This window comes from Triturus cristatus, chromosome 3_1 (genome assembly GCF_964204655.1).
Source record: "Triturus cristatus chromosome 3_1, aTriCri1.1, whole genome shotgun sequence".
Taxonomy (NCBI): Eukaryota; Metazoa; Chordata; class Amphibia; order Caudata; family Salamandridae; genus Triturus; species Triturus cristatus.
In genome coordinates this window covers 1134237879-1134261006 of record NC_140583.1, presented here as the reverse complement: position 1 = coordinate 1134261006, position 23128 = coordinate 1134237879, and positions in this window count along the sequence as shown.

Sequence of the window (23128 nt, the reverse complement as noted above, 5' to 3'; positions counted from 1 at the left end):
AATTCACAAGAAAAGAAGTGCGCCAGACCAGACTTCAGGATTTTACTGGCACTCTTTATTCAACAGAAAACAGCCTTGTTCAAAGTCCTTACGCGTTTCAACTACGTGAGTAGTCTTGGTCACAGGTGAGCTGCTTACAGGGATTTTGTGGCGTGATTTAATTTATACGCCGTCTCAGACTACACCCTCTTCGTGTGATCCTTAATAATACAATTCCCAAAATACACTTCAAATGTAAAAGTCTCCAGTATATTATATATATTTTCACTGAAAAAAACACAGGTTTCAGGGACGTTATAGTTAGTTGGACATTTCACTCATACAAAACCAGAGAAATTCGACCGTTATTTTTAGTTGAGCTAACTATAACTCGCGTCCCGCAATGCACTTCTGATGACGTCACATATTGCATCATTCATGACATGGTCAGTGACATCACTGAAGACATCAATGGCAGAGCGCGGTAAAATACGTTGGCAGGAGAAGCATTGGGGAAACAAAAGACAAGATGATTTGCAAATACAGACCGGATGGTCGGAGCTCCGTAGGGTGCCCTCTCATTGCTTCAGGGCAATTGTTGGATCATTTTTTTGCACAGCTACCCTGGCCGTGGAGAGGAGCACCATTGCGAGATTCAGAAAGGCTGATGGGGAACGATTCCCTACAGGTCAGCACGGACATCCAGCACATAATGCAGCTTGTGTTGTTTATCCCCACCCTACTTCAGGGAATATAATGTATGTTGTAATTGTGATGATGCATAGAACTTACCAAAAGGAAAAAGTTTAATCTTATTCCCTTGGACATTGTATTTTTCAGAACAACATGGCCCATCAGCAATTCAGCGGTAAAATCGAGCCACGCCCACTATGAGCGATGATGTAACCTAATATAATGAATAAATCAAGGGAAATGAGCCATCCTTGCCTCATTAGCAACAGCCCATGAAGAAGCGGCCGAGCGCCCTGAAACACGTTGGCAGGAGAAGCAGTGGGGAAGCAAAAGATGAGCTAATTTGCAAATACAGACCAGATGGTCGGAGCTCCGTAGTGTGCCCTCTCATTGCTTCAGGGCAATTGTTGGATAATTGTTTTGCACGGCTACCCTGGCCGTGGAGAGGAGCACCATTTCGAGAGTTCACAAAGGCTGCTGGGGAACGATTCCCTAGAGGTCAGAACGGACATCCAGCACATAATGGAGCTTGTGTTGTTTATCCCCACCCTACTTCAGGGAATATAATGAATGTTGCAACTGTGATGATGCATCAAACTTACTAAAAGGAAAATGTTTAATCTCATTATCGTAGACATTGTATTTTTCAGAACAACACGTCCCATCAGGCAATTTGGCGGTAAAATCGAGCCGTGCCCACTATGAGCGATGATGTAACCTAATAAAATTAATAAATCAAGGGAAATTATCTTTCCTTGCCTCATAAGCAACAGCCCATGAAGAAGCGGCAGAGCGCCAGGAAACGCGTTGCCAGGAGAAGCAGTGGGGAAGCAAAAGACGAGCTGATTTGCAAATACAGACCGGATGGTCGGAGCTCCGTAGTGTGCCCTCTCATTGCTTCAGGGCAATTGTTGGATCATTTTTTTGCACTGCTACCCTGACCGTGGAGAGGAGCACCATTTCGAGATTCAGAAAGGCTGCTGGGGAACAATTCCCTACAGTTCAGCACGGACTTCAAGCACACGCACACAATGCAGCTCGTGTTGCTTATCCCCACCCTACTACAGGGAATATAATGAATGTTGCAACTGTGATGATGCATCAAACTTAGTAAAAGGAAAAAGTTTAATCTCATTCCCTTGGACATTGTATTTTTCAGAACAACATGATCCATCAGGCAATTCAGCGGTAAAATCGAGCCGCGCCCACTATGAACGATGATGTAACCTAATAAAATGAATAAATGAAGGGAAATGAGCCGTCCTTGCTTCATTAGCAACAACTCATGAAGAAGCGGCAGAGCGTCGTAAAACGCATTGGCAGGAGAAGCAGTGGGGAAGCAAAAGACATGCTCATTTGCAAATACAGACCGGATGGTCGGAGCTACGTAGTGTGCCCTCTCATTGCTTCAGGACAATTGTTGGATCATTTTTTTGCACGGCTACCCTGGCCGTGATGAGGAGTACCATTTCGAGATTCAGAAAGGCTGCTGGGGAATGATTCCCTACAGGTCAGCACGGACTTCCAGCACATAATGCAGCTTGTGTTGTTTATCCCCACCCTACTACAGGCAATATAATGAATGTTGCAACTGTGATGATGCATCGAACTTACTAAAAGGAAAAAATGTATTGTCATTCCCTTGGACATTTTTATTTTCAAAACAACATGTCCCATCAGGCAATTCGGGAGTAAAATCGAGCGGCGCTCACTATGAACGATGATGTAACCTAATAAAATCAATAATTCAAGGGAAATGAGCCGTGCTTGTCTCATTAGCAACAGCCCATGAAGAAGCAGCAGAGCACCGTGAAGCGCTTTGGCAGCAGAAGCAGTGGGGAAGCAAAAGACGAGCTGATTTGCAAACACAGACAGGATGGTCGGAGCTCCGTAGTATGCCCTCTCATTGTTTCAGGGCAATTGTTGGATCATTTTTTTGCAAGGCTACCCTGGCCGTGGAGAGGAGCACCATTGCGAGATTCAGAAAGGCTGCTGCAGAACAATTCCCTACAGGTCAGCACGGACTTCCAACACATAATGCAGCTCGTGTTGTTTATCCTCAACCTATTACAGGGAATATAATGAATGTTCAACTGTGATGATGCATCAAACTTACTAAAAGGAAAAAGTTTAATCTCATTCTCTGTGACATTGTATTTTTCAGAACAACATGTCCCATCAGGCAATTCGGCAGTAAAATCGAGCCGCGCCCACTATGTGCGATGATGTAACCTAAGAAAATGCATAAATCAAAGGAAATTAGCGTTCCTTGCCTCATTAGCAACAACCCATGAAGAAGCGGCAGAACGCCGGGGAAACACGTTGCTAGGAGAAGCAGTGGGGAAGCAAAAGATGAGCTTATTTGCAAATACAGACCGAATGGTCGGAGCTCCGTAGTGCGCCCTCTCATTGCTTCAGGGCAATTGTTGGATAATTTTTTTGCCCCGCCACCCTGGCCGTGGAGAGGAGCACCATTTCGAGATTCAGAAAGGCTGCTGGAAAATGATTCCCTACAGGTCAGCACGTACTTCAAGCACACGCACACAATGCAGCTCGTGTTGTTCATCCCCACCCTAATACAGGGAATATAATGAATGTTGCAACTGTGATGATGCATCAAACTTACTAAAAGGAAAAAGTTTAATCTCATTCCCTTGGACATTGTATTTTTCGGAACAACATAACCCATCAGGCAATTCAGAGGTAAAATCGAGCCGCGCCCTCTATGAGCGATGATGTAACCTAATAAAATGAATAAATCAAGGGAAATTAGCCATCCTTGCCTCATTAGCAACAGCCCATGAAGAATTGGCAGAGCACCGTGAAACGCGTTGGGAGGAGAAGCAGTGGGGAAGCAAAAGACGAGCTGATTTGCAAATAGAGATCGGATGGTCGGAACTCCGTAGTGTGCCCCCTCATTGCTTCAGAGCAATTTGTTGGATCATATATATATATATATATTCACTGAAAAATCAATCGGTTTCAGTGGCGTTATAGTTAGCTGGACATTTCCCTCGTACAAAACCGTAGAAATTCCCCTGTTATAGTTAGTTCAGCTAACTATAACTCGCGCCCCCGCAATGCACTGCTGATGACGTCACATATTACATCACTCATGACATGGTCAGTGACATCACTGATGACATCTGAAATTACATCACTGATGACATCACTGATGACTTCATCCAGTGAGTGTGTGTTTCTGTAAATTTTAAATATGTTTAATATATATATAGGGAAAAACTTATGGAAGAATGAGTGGGTGTATAAGTGTGTGAATGGATGATTTAGTAGGTGCGTGACTGACTGTATAAGTGAGTCATTAAACGTATCTTACTGCAGACTAGTGACTAAACTGTGTGAATGTTTGTATCTGTCTGTCTGTTGGTGTATAAGCGGCTGCATGGTTTTGTGAATAGCTATATGAGTGTCTCTATGGGTTATTGATTGGTTGTCTGAGTATCTGTTTGGGTGCCTGAGTGTTTGTGTGGGTGGGGTGTGTGTGACTCTGTGCATACATGTGTGAGTGGGTGATTCTATGGGTGCATGGTTTTAAGAGTGCATCTGTGATGGACTGTATGGTTGGGTGAGTGTATGTATGGGTGTGTTAGTGATTGAATGTATATCTCAGTGATACATGTGTGAGTAACTACATATGTGAAAGGCAGTATATATGTGTGTAAGAGTATATAAGTGGGTATATGTGAGAGTGTGTTATTGTGAGAGTGGCCGTATGGATGAGTGTTAGACCTGGCACCGTTGGCGTGGGTCACCCTTCCATTTTTGTTTGTGCCTCAATGTATTTTTGTGCTGGTGTTAGCTGCTCAGGGCCCTGTGACACTGCCATCCAGTGCCACAGGGCAAGTGCTCCCTATGGTAAAATGTATTATGTGAATTGACTTCCACAATTGGTTTATTTGGTTTACTGTCAGCCCCTAGTAAAGCACACCAGGAGTGTCAGGGCTTGTAAATACAAATACCGCTAGTGGGCTGCAGCACTGGTTGTGCCACCCACAGAAGCGGCCTAGTAAAATGTGTCTAGGTTCTGCCACTGCAGAACCTGCGTGCAGTCAGGTACTGCCGCGCTGGCTGCGCAAGTGCACCCACTTGCCAGTCCCTAAACCTTCCCTTAACTGCATGTTAGTCACCCCTCTGGTAGGCCCAAGGGCAGGGTGCATTGTAGGCATAAGGTAAGACATGCCCTGATGTGTGTGGCATGTCTTACTAGTGAATTACAGCACTTTTCGTTTTTCACTAGTGAAGGCTACCTGCTCTCCATAGGCCAGAATGGGCTGCTGGGATTGCTACTCGCTGTGATCCCAGTGGACTCATAGAGCATGGTAGAAAGTCATGTTTAGTATGCCTGAACTCAGAATAATAAAATACTTCTTTTAGTAAAGTTTATTTTAATATCCTGTGTTTGTAAATACTACTTTTAGAAAGTTAGTATTTACTGAACTGGCAATCCAGTTCGCCTCTGCGCTGTGTGTGTGTTCTGCCTAGTAACAGGAGGAGCAGGGCTGGTGAATTCCAGGAGACAGGTTGGCTGCCAGGTGGTGGGTAGAAAGATTACACCAGGATGGGTGGGAGGAGTACACCTTGACTCTTGAATAGACCTGTGCTCTGCCGCCACAAAGCCGGCTCCGCCCCCTGTGGAGCGGCTGATGTTGATGGAGCAGGGTTTTTACTCTAAAACCGAATACCTGTTTCATTTTCGCATGTTATAACTAAAAGTACTACTGATTAATTATTAAGTATTAAGAGTTTGTCAAATGTTGTCTAATCAACCTTATTAACAAGCGAATTACACGTGGGAATGCTATTGCATGGCTAAATAACAAGTGAACTAAGTTGGTGAGCAAACTGACAGAAAACGATGTTGCTTATGTAATGTCATGGTGTTTTGCACTTATAATTAATATGCATTAATGGCTTTTGATGTCGCAAATGGCCAGATAAATACACACACATAAGGGTATTAGCAGGGGAATAACACTGTATAATCATTTCTATGCAGTAATTCTGTTTTATGTCTATTTTGCTTAAAGTTGTCCATTGTGGCCTGCCACAAAATGGCCACCACCCGCAGCCTGCATTGGAGTTGCTGGAAATTTACAGAAAGGCTTCGCTCTGCCTGTGACCTTGCACCACCGATGAACTGAAAAGCCATAAGCATGATGACAAGTCTGGGATATCTGCCAAAAGCCCCTGAAAGACGGAAAAGTTGATACGAACTTAGTGTGATCCCATTTTTTGCAACAAATTCACCTAAAAGAGACATCCGTGGATGTTGCGAATTAGACTTGAACACTCAATTCTGCAATTCATTATTTGGGACAATCTATGCGTGAGAATAACCCGTACAATATCAAAAAGTACCAAGATGACATTATTTCCGCCATTCATCTGTTCTGAATAAAGAAATGTTACTTTTTAGAATGTAAAATTCAGTATAAATAATTGTAGACTAGAGAGGTCTAGTGCCACTTCTTCCCGAGCTGATGATGCGAGGTTCCTATGCTGACGGAGAGGACGAAGACTCTACATGACGGCAGAAAACTCTAATTTTTCTCCAGAGGACCGGTTCTGACTTAGGATCTGACATTTAGACAGAATAGGTAAATATGAGAGAAATTAAATTTGCATTTAATTGGCTTTTCTTGAAACTTTAGATAAATGAACAATCTGTTTGAATTCCTGTCTCGGGTGATTATTTCTGGTCATGTTTATTGAATTTATTTGTGTATTCTATGAAATGTTCTTCGCTAGATTTACAAGCAACTAAGCTGGTCGCATTGACCTCAAAGTACAGGCATATTAGATAGAGCATATATGAAAGGTGTTTCTCCTTTACAGGGCACGGATAGTGTGATTTAGGGTAAATGTTGGTGTAATGGGCCCCACCAGCGTATGATGTGTGTATGCGTGTGTGACTGTGAAATCATTCCGTCCGTGGAAGTAGAGGTGATTCGGAAGCTCTGATCTGCACCAGTTTCTTGGTAGCAGAATCATGGTTAGCTATTGTCTTGATCTAGCGAAATTGCGTGTATATAGGCTTGTTGATTATTGATTGATATTTGTACTAACACTATATGTTGAAGTCGTGTTGAGTTCTATGTATTGTGAACGGCTTCTGGGATGTAGGGAGTCGGTGACAGTTCCGTAGTAGAGCAGAGGGAGTGTTGCTCTCGGAAAAAGGCAGGATTGTTAACCCTGTATGCAGACAGGGAAAAACGTGTGACAATTGAAGTTGCGCGTCGCATTGTCTGAGTTCGACAAGGTAGCATTGCCGTGTGTTGCCATTAGAAACGTATTTCTGTTTGAGAGAAGTGTATATGATAGCAAAGGTTATCTGTGAAACTCTGGTCTTAAGTCCCAGGGATCCGTAAGGTATTCCTTAAAGCTTACCGCTGGAGAAGTAATAGGTATTCTCTGAGCTTGTTAGAAGGACAGGGCAGAGGTAAGCGCTGCTTTGTTAACGTATGATATAATTCTGTAGTAGGACAGACTGTTCGCTGTCCTCGGGAAAGACGGCATTCTGTGTGAATGTACTACATTTTTCTGGTGTGTAAGTGCGTGAATGAGAAGGCATTCTGGTTAATTGTGAAACTCTTAGGAACATTCCGGAGGGAAACAGTTAATTGATGCTTGTTAGAAGGGTAAAGTAGAGGGATGTGCTACTTTAGCAACGGAAATAACGATTCTGTAGTAGAGCAGAGGTAAGCGCTGTTCTCGGGAAAGACAGAATTCTCGTGGGAAAGGTCTTTTGCTGTTCTGTAGCTAGCGAAGGAGACAATGGAGATGTTTGTATGTTGTAACTAACAGACTCGTAGAAGTTGAAACAAAGTCTACCAAGTAGTCTTGTAAAGGAGGGGTAGACGGAAGAGACAGGAGACAGCTGCTGACATCAGGAAGACCGCGCTGTGATTGGACAGTGGGTTAGAATGGAGGAAGCGCAGAGATTGGTGTGCTAGTGTACGCCACGCTAGGATTGGGAGACGTACAGGGTGACGTAGACGCTCCAGGATTGGTGTGTTAGTGTGAGTCGCGCTGGGATTCGTGGACTGAGTAAGTGACGTAGACGCTCCAGGATTGGTGCGTTAGTGTAAGTCGCGCTGCAATTGGACAAAGGATCGTACAGCTGTAGTAAGAGTAAACAGCTAGTGGAAAATAAGAAGATGTTTTACCATGCTGAGGAAAAGAAGAAAAAATCCTTGCTCAGTAAGGTTAAAACCTGGTTTGACAAGGATAAAGACATAGTGACAAGGGAAGGACAGTTACTGCCCCCGATAAGAACCCCAGCATCCTTCATGGTTGCGAAGTATGGGTATCATACCTGTATTTGGTTGGATAACTGGGTGATATACACCAAAGACGATGGAGTGTTAGCGTTCCCAGAACATGGTCCATTTAATCTGGCCATACTGAGGAACTTACGAGAGCAGATGATGAGCCTAGAGCCTCGGCCTAGGCCGACGCAATTTGAGGCATTAACTGAATGGGAAGACGAAATGCATGAACGAGAAAAGCAGAGGAGTGGGGGTAGCTATAGATACATGTTTGGGCGAAAGTATGATCGCGAAACCCATCATGACAGAATGAGAAGGTGGCGAGATGCCAGTATGACCGAGGGGTTATATCCTGTAAGAACGGCAGAAGAATCAGGAGTGAGAAAGTGTACAGAAAAAGAACATAATGTTGAGACCAGAAGATATGGGGCAAATGAGTCTGATGATGATGTCCTAGAGGACATGCTCTACAAGAGACCACCCCCGTATAGAAGAGAACCAGAGGTAGGAACAGCAGTTACCCCAATAAGAAACACCCTGCGGATTATAAAGACAGAGGCTACAGCCCCTGAGCTGAAAAGTGGTTGTTCTCTGGTGGAAAGAGAGTTAGAGAGAGAGAATGAACTTGAAAATGAAAAGACCAGAGAACTAGCAAGAACTACATCTGAACTAACAGAGAAAATCAGGGAGCTGACTAAGAATATTGAGGCTGTTACAGTGCCTGTGACAATAGGCCCGGTTATGCCGATTTTTGACAAGCAGAGGACGGGTGAAAATGGTTTGACGGTGCCATATGTGGGCAATAGGCTGATTGTATCTCCGGAACAGGCAAAAATGAGAGCGGGAGAAACACAGTGGAGAACAGGAGAAAATCAGTGGAGACATATCGTATGTGGAGGGGAAATGAGTGTGCAGACTAACTCAAGTTTAAATTCTGGATGTATGGAAGGGAACAGAGGATCAATTTTGAAACCGCAAAGGGTGGCAGAACCAGGGGGTGCGGAAAAATCTGTGATAACTGCTGAAGATTTGAATGACTGGTTGAAAACATTACAGAAAAAGGAGAAAGAGTCACATGGAATGGATGTAGCTAGGCTACGTATGGAAATGGAAGAATTGATAGTAGGAACCATACCTACGGACACACTAAAGAATTATCAGGAAGGGGAGATCCTCTTTTTATGTAAAAGTATCACGTGGAGAGCAAAGAACATACATGACAGGTTGAAAGGAGTGAAGTGGGAATTGACATGGATAAGGTGAAAGCTTTACAGAAAACAGAATCTGAACAATGCAGGCCGAACAGGACAGATTAAGGAAATGATTGCCTTGTTAAGGAAATGGGGAGATGTAGAAAGATGGAAAGACAGATGGTATCGAAAGCGAGAGGATGGAGTGGATAGAACCTACTCAGCATTTCCCCTGATAGAAAAAGAGAAGGCAGTGTCAGCTTACCCCATGAGAGAGATTCCAGGAGGGGGGTATGTACATGTCCCATGGACCAGACAGGATATTTTATCATTTACGAATGATTTTCCTCGTCTAAGGAAAAAGCCTGTGGAGTGGTACAGACAAGTCGACAGATTTGTAAAGCTGTCAAAAGTACTGTGGATTGACCTGAATAGTCTATTTGATATAATTGTACCAGCAGACCTGTGGGCAGAATGTAAAATAGTCATAGACTGGCCCACTAAGGAATACCCGAGAGATCAAAAGACAGGAGCTCCAGACCCGGAGGTAATGAAAAAGTACGAGCAGGTTATGGCCTTCTTGAAGAATAAAGTACCCCCAAGGAGACAGATTGGGTTAAAATAGACCGAACACATCAGGAATTGAAAGAATCAGTCCATGCTTACTATGAAAGACTGATACTAGCTTTTAAGCAGTTCAGTGGAGATGAACACCTGGGTGACAAGGATCTGAGTCATTTTGTGTACAGATTTGTGTATGGTTTGCGGCCTGAAATCAGTGACATGATACGGCAGCATACCGTGGATTGGCATAGTAAGAAGATTGATGAGATTTTGAGACATGCAAAATACTTCAGTGATGAGATTGAGGCAAAGCAGAGAAAACTAAAAGAAAAGGCAATGTGGGCACAGGTGAAAGTTGCAGAAAGACAGGAAGCTCAGCTGGTTGAACAGGCAAATAACCCAGGAAATAAAATTAGGTTTGGTTCAGCAAAAGGAAAAGGGAATATAGAGGAAGCAAAGAAAAAGTTCCCCTGCCACAACTGTGGAAAATTGGGCCACTGGAAATCCGAGTGTAAGAATCCACCGTCCACCAACGATGATAATTCATCATTGAATTCGCAGGTGCAGAGCGAGGGGTGTGGTCAGCATCGGCAACAGCAGAAGGCTGATAAGCAGCAGAATCAGGTGCCAAAACCACCCTTGTCACAGAGAAAAGGATCCCAGAAGTACAGCCAAGAATCGGGGTTCTACGATGAAGAGCAGGTAATCAATCCAAAACGTGCAAGCGCTGTATCTCAGTAATGGCTGAAAACTGAGGGAAGTGACTCTGAGGGAGACTTCTGACGGTGCCGAAGAGAGGAGGAGGAGTGTGTACTTGGCGCAACTCTAGAAATAGACCAGGCAGGGCCTTTTGTAGATGGAAAAATTAATGGTGAAAGTATCACTTTCCTAGTTGACACTGGGGCCACGAGATCAACTGTCAGGTCAGCTGATATAAAGAATCTTCCTCTCTCGGATGAAACAATCCAAGTGGTTGGTGTATCCAACACACAGATCAAAACACTACTTACTGAACCAGTAAGGGTTAAAATAGGGAAATTTTCAGACATGCACCGATTTGTGGTGTGTGACACCAGTCCAGTGAATCTGTTAGGCAGGGATCTACTGTGCAAAATGAATTGCACTATTTTCTGTACTCCAGATGGTATAACTTTTGAAACACCTGATGAGGATGTGCTATACAGAATGACCATGGATAACAGAGAATGTGAGGCTTTGGGAACGTATGCAATATTTAATCCTGATGCATTACCCCCAGAGTTGAAACAGACAGTGAAAGCAGCAGTTTGGGATTTTACTGGAGAAGATGTGGGCCTAATGAGAAATGTAGATCCAGTAAGGATTACTGTAAAAGAGGGAGTGGTTTACCCAAATATACCGCAATACAGATTGACACCTGAAATAATTGAAGGAATAACACCCTTAATTGAAAAGATGATCCAGCAAGGGGTGTTAAGAGAAACATTGAGCAGCCCATGTAATTCACCGATAATGGGACTGAAGAAACCTAATGGAAAGTTCAGAATAGTACAAGATTTGAGAAAGATTAACAAAATTGTTGTGCCATGTTGTCCGATTGTGCCAAATCCATCAGTGATTTTGTATCAGATTCCTCATGATGCAGAATGGTACACGGTAATTGATTTGTGTCATGCTTTCTTTTCAATCCCATTGCATCATGACAGCCAGCCAATATTTTCTTTTAGATTTGGAGAGCGGATTTTGGCATGGTGCCGAATCCCACAGGGGTATACAGAGAGCCCCTCAATATTTAATCAGTTGCTAAAGAAATCTCTAGAAAGTCTGACAATGCCTGAAAATTCAGTCTTGGTCCAGTATATTGATGACCTACTTGTGGCATCAAAAACACGTGAAGCTTGTGAAGTAGATACCATTGCATTGCTGAATCACTTGGCAGATGGAGGATTAAAGGTATCTCCAGCCAAATTGCAGTTCTGTAAGTAAGAAGTCCAGTATCTGGGACACAACATTGAGAAAGACCTGAGAAAAGTGACTATTGACAGAATCAAAATCATTAGGGGAATGAGAGCCCCAATGACACAAAGAGAAGTGAGAATGTTCCTGGGAATGGTAGGTTACTGTTGTCAGTGGATAAGTAATTTTTCCCTGATTGCCAAACCATTGATTAAATTGACCAAAAGTGAGGTGAAAGACCCATTAGAACTAAACCCAGAAGAAATGGCTGCATTCAGAGAGCTGAAAGACAGACTTTGTGAAGCTCCCGCCCTAGGGATGCCTGATTATGAAAAGGAATTTGAATTGTACTGTAGTGAGAGAAATGGATGTGCACTTTCAGTGTTAATCCAGAAACACGGACGTCTGAGAAGGCCAATTGCCTATTTCTCAGCAACTCTTGACCCAGTAGCTGTGGGTTTGCCAGGTTGCCTGAAAGCAGTAGCTGCTACCTGCAAAAGTCTGGAACAAAGTGAAGGAATCATAATGGGATATCCTGTAAGGGTTTTCGTACCTCATGATGTGGCTATCCTTTTAACAAGGAGCGACACAGTTCATGTCTCATAGTCGGCTGACTAAATATGAGAAAGTCATTCTTGGTGCAACAAATGTAAGTCTGGAGAGATGTGTGAATGTGAATCCAGCGACACTGTTGCCTGAAGCTGAATGTGTGGGAGTGAGAAATGATGTTGATCATGATTGCCTGGATGTACTTGATTATTGCACAAAGCCAAGGCCAGACATAAGAGATCTGCCACTGCCTGAAAGTGATCATGTGTTGTTTGTGGATGGATCTTGTCTGAGAACAGATGAAGGAGTGTTGAGTGCTGCATATGCTGTGTGCAAAGTCTCGGAAGTTGTGGAAGCATCACCCTTGAAAGGAGTTAAATCCGCTCAGGTGGCAGAACTGGTAGCACTGACAAAGGCATGCAAAATTGGCAGAAGTGTGAGAGTGACTGTGATGACTGACAGCCAGTATGGCTTTGGAGTTGTCCAAGATTTTGGCCAGCTATGGCTACAAAGAGGTTTCCTGACCTCAAGTGGAACTCCCATAAAGAATGCTGAAGTGGTTGGAAAACTGCTAGAGGCGATACAGCTGCCTAAAGAGCTAGCAGTTGTAAAATGTGCTGCTCATGGTCAAGGTGACGATTTTGTAACCGTTGGTAACAAGTTTGCCAATGACATAGCACAATATTGTGCAAGGAACAATCACTCAATTAACAGGAGCAAAGAAAGGGAAATGTCTTCTTGTTCATTAATGTTTACTAATGAAGTGGGGACATGGGAGGAAGTAAAACAGCTGCAGGATGAGGCAGAAGATGATGAAATGAGAGATTGGGTGAAGGCAGGTTGTGCACCTAGAGAAAAGGATCATGTGTGGGTCTACAGGGATGGAAGACCAGTCATGCCAAACAGCATGCTATCAACAATGGCAAGGATGTATCATGGCCAAGGACACCTGGGGAGGGATGATATGATAAGAGCATTTAAGCAAACCTGGTACAGTCCAAAGTTCAGACTGATAGCAGAAAGTCTCTGCCAGAGATGTCTGATATGTTAGCAATTCAATCCTGGAAAGAAAACAGTGGTGAGCCTAGGAACAATAGGCAGAGAGGGAGGACCCTTCACAAGAATGCAGATAGATTTCATTGAAATGCCCCCAGTCAACAGGTTGAGGTATGTCCTGGTGGTGGTCTGTTTGTTCTCAAGGTGGGTGGAGGCGTACCCAACAAGAAGAAATGATGGGATAACAGTAGCCAAATTACTGTTAAGAGAATTCATCCCAAGGTACGGGTTCCCAGTAACCATTGAATCAGACAGAGGAGGACATTTTTATAATGAAATCATGGGTCTAATTTGTGAAGCATTAAGTGTACAGCAGAAGTTGCATTGTGCTTACCGACCAGATGCTTCTGGGGTTGTTGAGCAGATGAACGGTACTATCAAAAACAGAATTGGCAAAATGTGCTTAGCCACAGGAATGAAATGGCCCGATGTCTTGCCTCTAGTCCTGATGACCATTAGGTCTACTCCAGACAGAACAACAGGTTTAAGTCCACATGAAATTATCATGGGACGTGTTATGAGGCATGCATATGTACCAGTGAACAAGCTGATGTCTATAACTGATGACATGATTTTGGATTAGTGCAAAGGCCTGGCTGATGCAGTTCATTCTGTTTTTCACCAGGTTGGAGAAGACGCCACCACACTTGAAAAGAAACCAGCCCATGATCTGAGCCCAGGGGACTGGGTAAGGATAAAAGTCCACAGAAGAAGGAATTGCCTGGTTCCAAGGTGGGGAAGGCCAAGACAAGTCATCTTAACCACAACGACCGCTGTGAAGTGCGCTGGTGTGAAGAATTGGATACATGCAAGCCACACACTGAGAGTTCCAAATCCAAGAGATGGTACTGGAAAGGAATACTTTGAAGAAACAGATTCCAGTGATGATGCAGACAGTGAGGCAGTAAGAAGGAAAAAGAATCCTGAAAGTGGGGAAAGTGAGTCAAGAGAAGCTTTCATCCCACCAGAAGAGGTTCTAAAGAGAATAGTGCAAACTGCAGAAGCAAGCTCAGACTCAGAAGAATTGCCTGAGGTTCCAACTGACAGTGATCAACACAAAAAGAAAGAAAGAAAAGAAAAGAACATTCCAACAGAAGAGACACCTGAGTCACATGAAGGAATTGGACAAGTTCCACCTGAGATAAATATTGAAGAAAAAGGGACAGACAAAGACAGAGAGGGACAGATTGCGGAAAAACCCCGAGGAGGTGTAGGGAACATCTACAACAAGCTAGGTGAAGGGACAAGCAGACAGCAAGAAGATTGCGTGTCGGAGATCCGAGGAGAGACAGAAGTAGGGAAATCTCAAGTGGTGGAAAAAGAGACTGTTGGAGAAAAGAAAGTTGTTGGAGAAAAGAAAGCTGTTGACGAACAAGAAGCAACTGAAACAGAGTCTGATGAAAGTGACAATGAGATACATGGAGGACGAGTTCTGAGAAAGAGAACTTGGCTTGGAGAAAGAAACAATAAAGAAGGAAAGCAAAAGAGAAATGCTAAAGGAGATCTTTGGCCGAATAAGATAAAGAGACTGAGGTACAGACTGACACGAGTTAACTCTTCGAGAGCTGAGCAGGTGAACGAAGTGTCAAGTCAAAACCCAACCAAAGAAAAAGAAACAAAGATACCTGAAAGAGCAAAAAGAATAAGAAAACCAAACCAGAGGTACAAGTCACCGGAATGGACGTATGTGGCACTGCCTGAAGAAGGAGAAGAGGCGGACAGCCAAGGAAGTCCAGAGGAGGCTTTACTGAAGGAGGTTGCTGAAGAAGAAGCTGTGGGAATCCTGAGAGATATCTTGTCCGACATTGGAGAAGAGACGGATGTTCAGGACCTGATACAGTTTGATGATGATGAAGAAACAGTGAAAAGTGATGAAAATCCAAATTGAGTGAATCCAAGGGAAAATCACTTGGAAATAAGAAAAGAAGTAGTACTACAATTAGTAGAGTTTAATAATCTGGTGGGTACTTGCTGCCCTGAAAAGTTCAGTAAAAAGGAGTAGAAGAGGCTAAGTCAAAAGACACGGTCAAATTAACAAAATGGCTAACACTGAGAATAAAAGTAGATGTAACTTTTCTGAAAAGATGGTGCAAAATTTGCTGCTGCTGTACAGGTTTATTAATGCTGCTTTGGAGCGTGCTTGCTCTACTGATTTCATTTGGAGTCACTATAGACACTTTAGAAGGTCATACTGAGAACAAGACTAATACAGGGAAGAGTCCGTTAAAAGTAGTTCCAACTAGAACTAGTAATGTACATATACATAAAGATAGGTCAATTAACGATTTTTCTAGCAATGTTTTTTCTAAATTGTTGTATGAGTACGTAAAGACAATGAAAGTAAGGGATTGCTACGTCTGCATGCAATTACCTGCCTCTGTTTCGGAAGGAGTGACTTATCATCATCTTCCGGCTACATATTTCAAACCTCAATATGCTTGTAACATTTTGTTTAACTTTGCATGGGTGCCAAATCATGTTTTCTATTCCCAGGGTCCCTTTTGTATCCAAGACGCCAGTAGGGCTTTGTGCTCAGTTACCAGTGGACGTGCCCCCGGCCAGGACAGGGTTCCTTCGGACGTCTTTCTCCACAATGAGGGTAACTGGAGCAAGTATATAACCCTATTGGCTAACGCTGTGGCTGTAGGCACGCCAGTCCCAAAATCCTGGAGGGGGGCAGTTATTATACCTGTATTCAAGAAAGGCGACAGGACGCTCCCGGGAAACTATAGGCCAATTAGCCTCATCGATTCCATTCAGAAGGTGGTAGGGAGGATGGTCTTGAACCAAATACAAGAATGGATGGATGATAATAACATTTTGTCACCCTTCCAAGCTGGTTTTCGGAAACTAACCAGCACGGTGGACCAAGTCTTTTACTTTGTCCAGCTCCTCTGGAAGGTGGTGACATTGGGGAACGGCAGTCTTTATGTAGCTTTTGTTGACTTAAGGGCTGCCTTCGATCTTGTACCACGACACCGGCTGTGGGCAGTTCTAGAGAGGCTAGGTCTTCCCAAAGAAATTCTGACTATGGTGATGCGTCTGCATGAGTCTAACTATGCTAGGATTCAGTGGGGAGGGGCGGGAGAGGATACATCTGAGTTCCCGGTTGAGCGTGGTGTGAGACAAGGTTGTACTATGGCACCCACGCTCTTCTCACTTTATATCAACGGGATAGTCGAACTCATGCTCTCTGCTAATACCGACGCTCCAAGGTTGGCTGGTGTTTCCATCCCCATATTATTGTTTGCAGATGATACGCTTATCGTATCCAGAACATCTAATGGTCTGCAAAAAGCCCTTCGCCTGTTTGATGAGTTTTGCCTTGATCATGGTTTAGAGGTTAATGTGGCAACAACGAAGTTTATGGCCTTTAACCCTCATAGCAGCTTTCAAGGGAAAAGAGTGTTTATGAATGGGCAACCCTTAGAATTAGTGACCAATTTTACATATCTTGGATTGCAAATCTCAAATAATAATAATTGGCGCAGACATCTGGAAATGGCCTCCCTAAGATTTAAGCAGATAACTGGTGCTTTGACCAGGGAATTTAGTAGGTCATTTACGAAACCAATAAGCCCGGTTTTGCAAGTATACGAAGCAAAGGCCCTAAACTCTGTCCTTTATGGGGCGGAACTTTGGGGCTTTGAACAGCTAGCGACTTTGGTAAATGTGGAGCATAAATTCCTGCGTAAAATAACTGGTCTTCCTCAGAGCACCCCTCTGATCCCACTTAGGTATGATCTGGGCAGGAGGTCCATTAAGGATATTGCAAGACTCCGTCCGGTTCTATACTGGCGGAGGCTTTGGACTACTCCTGAACTTTCCCACTATGCCAAGGGCCTGAATGACATTATAAAATCTGATGTTTTTCACAAAATTGAGTGGCTGAAGAACTTGCATGCGTCTTTAAAGGACATGGGTATGGAAGGGTTGTGGACCGACCCAGCTTCTGCCCAGTTTCCATCAAAAAGTTCTCTTAAAATAGCATACTGGGAAAGAATAGATTCCCAGGTACTGAATAAAGCAACTGGGATGTCTGGGAAATTTTTGGAGTTCAAAGATTCCCCCTATTTGGAACAATACTGGGATGTGGTGACTAATGTGGGTGACAGGAAACTTTATTTCCAGTTTAGAGCTGGTTCTTTGCCCCTTAGATCTTTGACTGGAAGGTGGGCCACGAACTCGGAACTGCAATGTCCTGCATGTGGGGCTGCGATGGAATCATCTCCCCACTTTCTGTTTGTCTGCCCGGCACTTGCCATTCCAAGGCGTGTTTGGCTCACACCAATGTGTAGATTGCTCGGCACAAGGAGCAGCACTGTAGCTTTACGCATTCTGCGCACTAGCTCTTTGACATTTGTCTCTGTTGCATTGGCAAAATACCTGGGCTGGGCATGGGCATTGCGGAGAAAATCAATTAAGCGCTCCCTTGATGGTCCCTAATGAATTCAGTGTTCGGGTCTTCCCCACTTTTAAGCTGTACCAGGGACAATTTTAATCTAAAAAAAAAAAAAAAAACCTTTTATTACTAAATCTCAGTCTGTTGAAGTGTTTAATATTTTTTTAACAAGGCTCTTTTAATAAGGTATTTTAATGTATTTATTGAAATGTATGTTTTAGGTACTATGTTTGTGTCTTTTATGATTGTATTTTTAAATCGAATAAAGACTGATTGATTGATTGTATGGAATTTCCTGTAGTGTGTTGATTAGTATTTTTTATCAATTAGGGAAATTAGATTACAATATGTCTAATGTAGATAATATTCTTGGGCAGTTGCCTATGAATAAAGCACTGAATCCTGCAAAAGATGTAACACTTTAGGTGAGATTTTTCTAGAAACCAAAGAATTAACCTTAGACTATGTTTTTAGAAACAATTTAACTTGCAGATTGAAAGGAGAAGAGAAGAATTTTCTAGACATGGTTGAGAGAAGAAGGTTGAACATGCACAAGAAAGCAGAAGGGCATAAAATGAGTGACACAATGTGGGATATTGAGAAAGAAAAGGAGTTGAAAAATTGAGCCAGTCCAACCATGGCTATAGTAGATGCCCCACAGAAAGGGAAACTGTGCATTACCAGGAAGAGATCACAATATGATTATTATTTCATAGGGACTAGTGAGTGCCATGATACATACTTTATTGCAACCGGATGGGGATTTAGAGGAGGAGAAGATCCAGTTTTTCCAGGAGTGTATTATATTTGTGGGAACAAGGCTTATTACCATTTGCCTGACCATTGGTTTGGTACATGTTATGTTGGCCTGGTCTTTCCAAAGATTTTTCACATGGATAGAGTAGATGATGCTGAACATTCTAACACATTAACACGCTATAAAAGAGAAACATGGACAGAAATTGTAGGAGATATTTTTGGAGCTTTAATTCCAGCAGTGGGAATTTCTTTGAATGCATTTGGCATTCGGAAGCTGTCCACAGTGGTAGATCGCTTGTGAACAAGCACCGCTGGAGGTTTTCTTTTGGTTAATACTGAAATGGTTGCTTGCCTGCTATGGCGATGCAAAATTGACTTGCCCTTGACATTCTTTTGGCAAAAGAGGGTGGAGTCTGTGGAATGCTGAAAGTTCAACATTGTTGCACTTACATTCCTGACGAAAGTAAAGATCTAAAAGTTTACATCAAAAATATTACTGATTTGCATGAAGAATTAGTACCACTGGAAGCTGAAAGTATCTGGACTAAAATGGCTAATAAGATGATTGCTATTAAGAATTTTGTAGCTAAGATAGGTAGTACCATATTTGGTAAGATATTATTTCCATTAACTTGTGTAATTATTGATCCTTAGATTAGGATGTATGTGTTGTAGATATAGAAGAAATAAGAAGAAAATCACAAAAGAAAATGTTAAAAAGAGACAAAAGAAATCAGAAAGAGATCCACAAGAAATAGAACTAGAAGAGCTAAGAGAAAGCATGTATATAGAAACTAAAAAGGAAGATGAGATGGAAACTAGGGTTTAAAAGCAAGAACAAGAAGACATTTCAAATTCTTCCAAAAGGGGAAACTAAAGTTTTTTTTTTTTAGGGGGGGTTTTGATTTTTGTAGTGATTATATATCACCAAAGGGGGGATTGATGGAGCAGGGTTTTTACTCTAAAACCGAATACCTGTTTCATTTTTGCATGTTATAACTAAAAGTACTACTGATTAATTATTAAGTATTAAGAGTTTGTCAAATGTTGTCTAATCAACCTTATTAACAAGAGAATTACACGTGGGAATGCTATTGCATGGCTAAATAACAAGTGAACTAAGTTGGTGAGCAAACTGACAGAAAACGATGTTGCTTATGTAATGTCATGGTGTTTTGCGCTTATAATTAATATGCATTAATGGCTTTTGATGTCGCAAATGGCTAGATAAATACACACACATAAGGGTATTAGCAGGGAAATAACACTGTATAATCATTTATATGCAGTAATTCTGTTTTATGTCTATTTTGCTTAAAGTTGTCCATTGTGGCCTGCCACAAAATGGTCACCCCCCGCAGCCTGCATTGGAGTTGCTGGAAATTTACAGAAAGGCTTCGCTCTGCCTGTGACCTTGCACCTCCGATGAACTGAAAAGCCATAAGCATGATGACAAGTCTGGGATATCTGCCAAAAGCCCCTGAAAGACGGAAAAGTTGATACGAATTTAGTGTGATCCCATTTTTTGCAACAAATTCACCTAATAGAGACATCCGTGGATGTTGCGAATTAGTCTTGAACATTCAATTCTGCTATTCATTATTTGGGACAATCTATGCGTGAGAATAACCCGTACAATATCAAAAAGTACCAAGATGACATTATTTCCGCCATTCATCCATTCTGAATAAAGAAATGTTACTTTTTAAAATGTAAAATTCAGTATAAATAATTGTAGACTAGAGAGGTCTAGTGCCACTTCTTCCCGAGCTGATGATGCGAGGTCCCTATGCTGACGGAGAGGACGAAGACTCTACATGACGGCAGAAAACTCTAATTTTTCTCCAGAGGACCGGTTCTGACTTAGGATCTGACATTTAGACAGAATAGGTAAATATGAGAGAAATGAAATTTGCATTTAATTGGCTTTTCTTGAAACTTTAGATAAATGAACAATCTGTTTGAATTCCTGTCTCGAGTGATTATTTCTGGTCATGTTTATTGAATTTATTTGTGTATTCTATGAAATGTTCTTCGCTAGATTAACAAGCAACTAAGCTGGTCGCATTGACCTCAAAGTACAGGCAGATTAGATAGAGCATATGTGAAAGGTGTTTCTCCTTTACAGGGCACGGATAGTGTGATTTAGGGTAAATGTTGGTGTAATGGGCCCCACCAGCGTATGATGTGTGTATGCGTGTGTGACTGTGAAATCATTCCGTCCGTGGAAGTAGAGGTGATTCGGAAGCTCTGATCTGCACCAATGTCTCTGCCCTGCTGCTGAAAAGAAAGAGCAGAGTCACCACAACAAAGTGCTCCAAAACTGGACTGAGCCAGGCCCAGGCCCCCTGGTGACAAAGAACCAAGGATTTGCGCTTTAAAAGAAGGAGCCCTGCTCCTAAGAAATCAGATCCTGCTTGTGACCAAGAAGAACGCTCTGCCTGAGGAGGAGGAACCTGAAGCTGAAGGAGGAAACGCTGTTCCTAAGTCTGGAGGACTTGCCTACAGTGGTTGCCTCGCTGCCAAAGGAGAGAAGAAACCTGCATAAGACTTGCTTTATTTGTTTGACCCAAAAACTTGTGCTCACAGCAATCTCCAAGGGCTTGATTGAGCTTGCCCCCTGAACTGAACCCCAGGACCAGTGGGTTCACCGTGACTCCGCTCGTCTGCGAATCGAGCCGTGTGCTTTCTCCCGCCGGAGTGCTCTGCGCACCTGCTGCTGGAGTGGGCTTGGTGCCCTCTCGCCCTCCTGCCGGATTTCTGCTCAGACCGCGAGTTCCAAGCCCCGGACGGCCGCCCGTACGTCATAACGTATCCGGCCGCCCTGCTTCGCCTCCCCGCAAGATTCAGACCGCGCCGCCCCCAGAGGTGACCTCCCGCACCGTCCGTGTTGGAGGCCCTGGGCCGCGCCTGTCGTCCGAAAGCCGCCCGCTGATTCCAGATCCGGAGTCCCTCCGGGTGCCGAAGCTGCACCCCCACCGAACACGCGTCCAACCCGCCACATGAACCAAGGTACAGTGAACACTCTATCGGACTCGGGGTCCGCAACGTTCTGATTTCCCCGTATCACTGTACCCTGGGCGCACGCGTTTCACCGTGGCTGGACAGATCCAAGAGAGCGCTACAGAGCGCCCGTAACAAAGAACTTACCAACAAAAGAGAACTGTGCTGAATTGTCATCTTGTGGCTCCCCTTTCCTGAACGTTATTTATGGTCTTGTACTAAGTCTGCATAACAAAGAGCCTTTTACATAAAGTATACGTATTTTTGATACAACTTACGCCTGGTGTCCATTTGTGGGGGATCTGGTGATTTACTGTGTGTGCTCATAAATGCTTAACTGATGTAACGCCCTGAGGTTTAGCCCTGACTGCTCGCGCCACACTACCTATAGGGTGAGCAGGGGTTGTTCTGAAGGAGTAAATTCTCTTGCCCTGACTAGAAGAAGGGACCACTGCTTGTCACACGTAACCACTCGTGCCAACCAGAGGTTCCCCATTCGAACAATGAGTGTGTGCTTGTATCAGTGATTGTATAAGAGCGTAAGAATGTGGTACAATTTTTATGAGTAAGTGAACTTGTGTGTGCATAACTGCATAGGTGAGTAAATGGGAGTGTGATTAATTATTTGCATGACTGACTAGGTGTGAGAGTACCTCTATGGATGATTGGTGGTGTGTGAGTGTCTATGTAGGTGTATTGCATATGATAGTCCTGTACTGAGTGACTGTAAGTATGAGTGACTGTACAGGTGAGTGAGTGGATGTGTGTGTAGATCTAAGAGTCAAAGAGTGGGTATGTAGTTATTGGTATTGGAGTATCTATGGTTTTGAGAATGGACGTCTGAAATTTTGATTGAGTATATCAAAGGGTGTGAGAAGATGCACTAATTTATCACATGGATGACGTCATCAGCGATGTTATCAGTGATGTCATTTCAGATGTCATCAGTGATGTCATCAGTGATGTCACTGACCATGTCATGAGTGATGTAATATGTGACGTCATCAGCAGTGCATTGCGGGGGCGTGAGTTATAGTTAGCTGAACTAACTATAACAGGGAAATTTCTAGGGTTTTGTACGAGGGAAATGTCCAGCTAACACTAACGCCCCTGAAACCTATGTTTTTTACAGTGAATTTCTAAGGTTTTCTAAATGCCAATTCCTAACTATAACGCCCCTGAAACCTATGTTTTTTTCAGTGAATTTCAAAGGTTTTTTAAATGCTAATTCCTAACTATATCAGGCCTGAAACCTATGGTTGTTTCAGTGAATTTCAAAGGATTTCTAAATGACAATTTTGAATGTATTAATTGTTATACTGATTTTTTTGATACTGATTTACTACATTTTTTAAACTATTTATTTTTAGATATATTTTTTTAAATTACATTATAATTACATTATACATTACAATACAAAATATACTTTCTCAGAATGAATTACTTTAGTTTAAATACTTGGCAAATAGGCAACAGACTTTTAAGTACAGTAGTTACAGTTGTTGCAATGGGAAACACAATTTCAAACACAAAGCAACATTGAGCTCAATGTGAATTTCTAGTTAAATGCAATTAGTTACTTTATGGATTACTTTTCTAACCACAAGACTGGATCCTAGATTCAGTCCTTGGACATCTCCTGTAAACAGTTGAGTAAAATCGCTTTGGTTATAGCAGTGATTTTTAAGGAATATTATTGTATTTTAGAA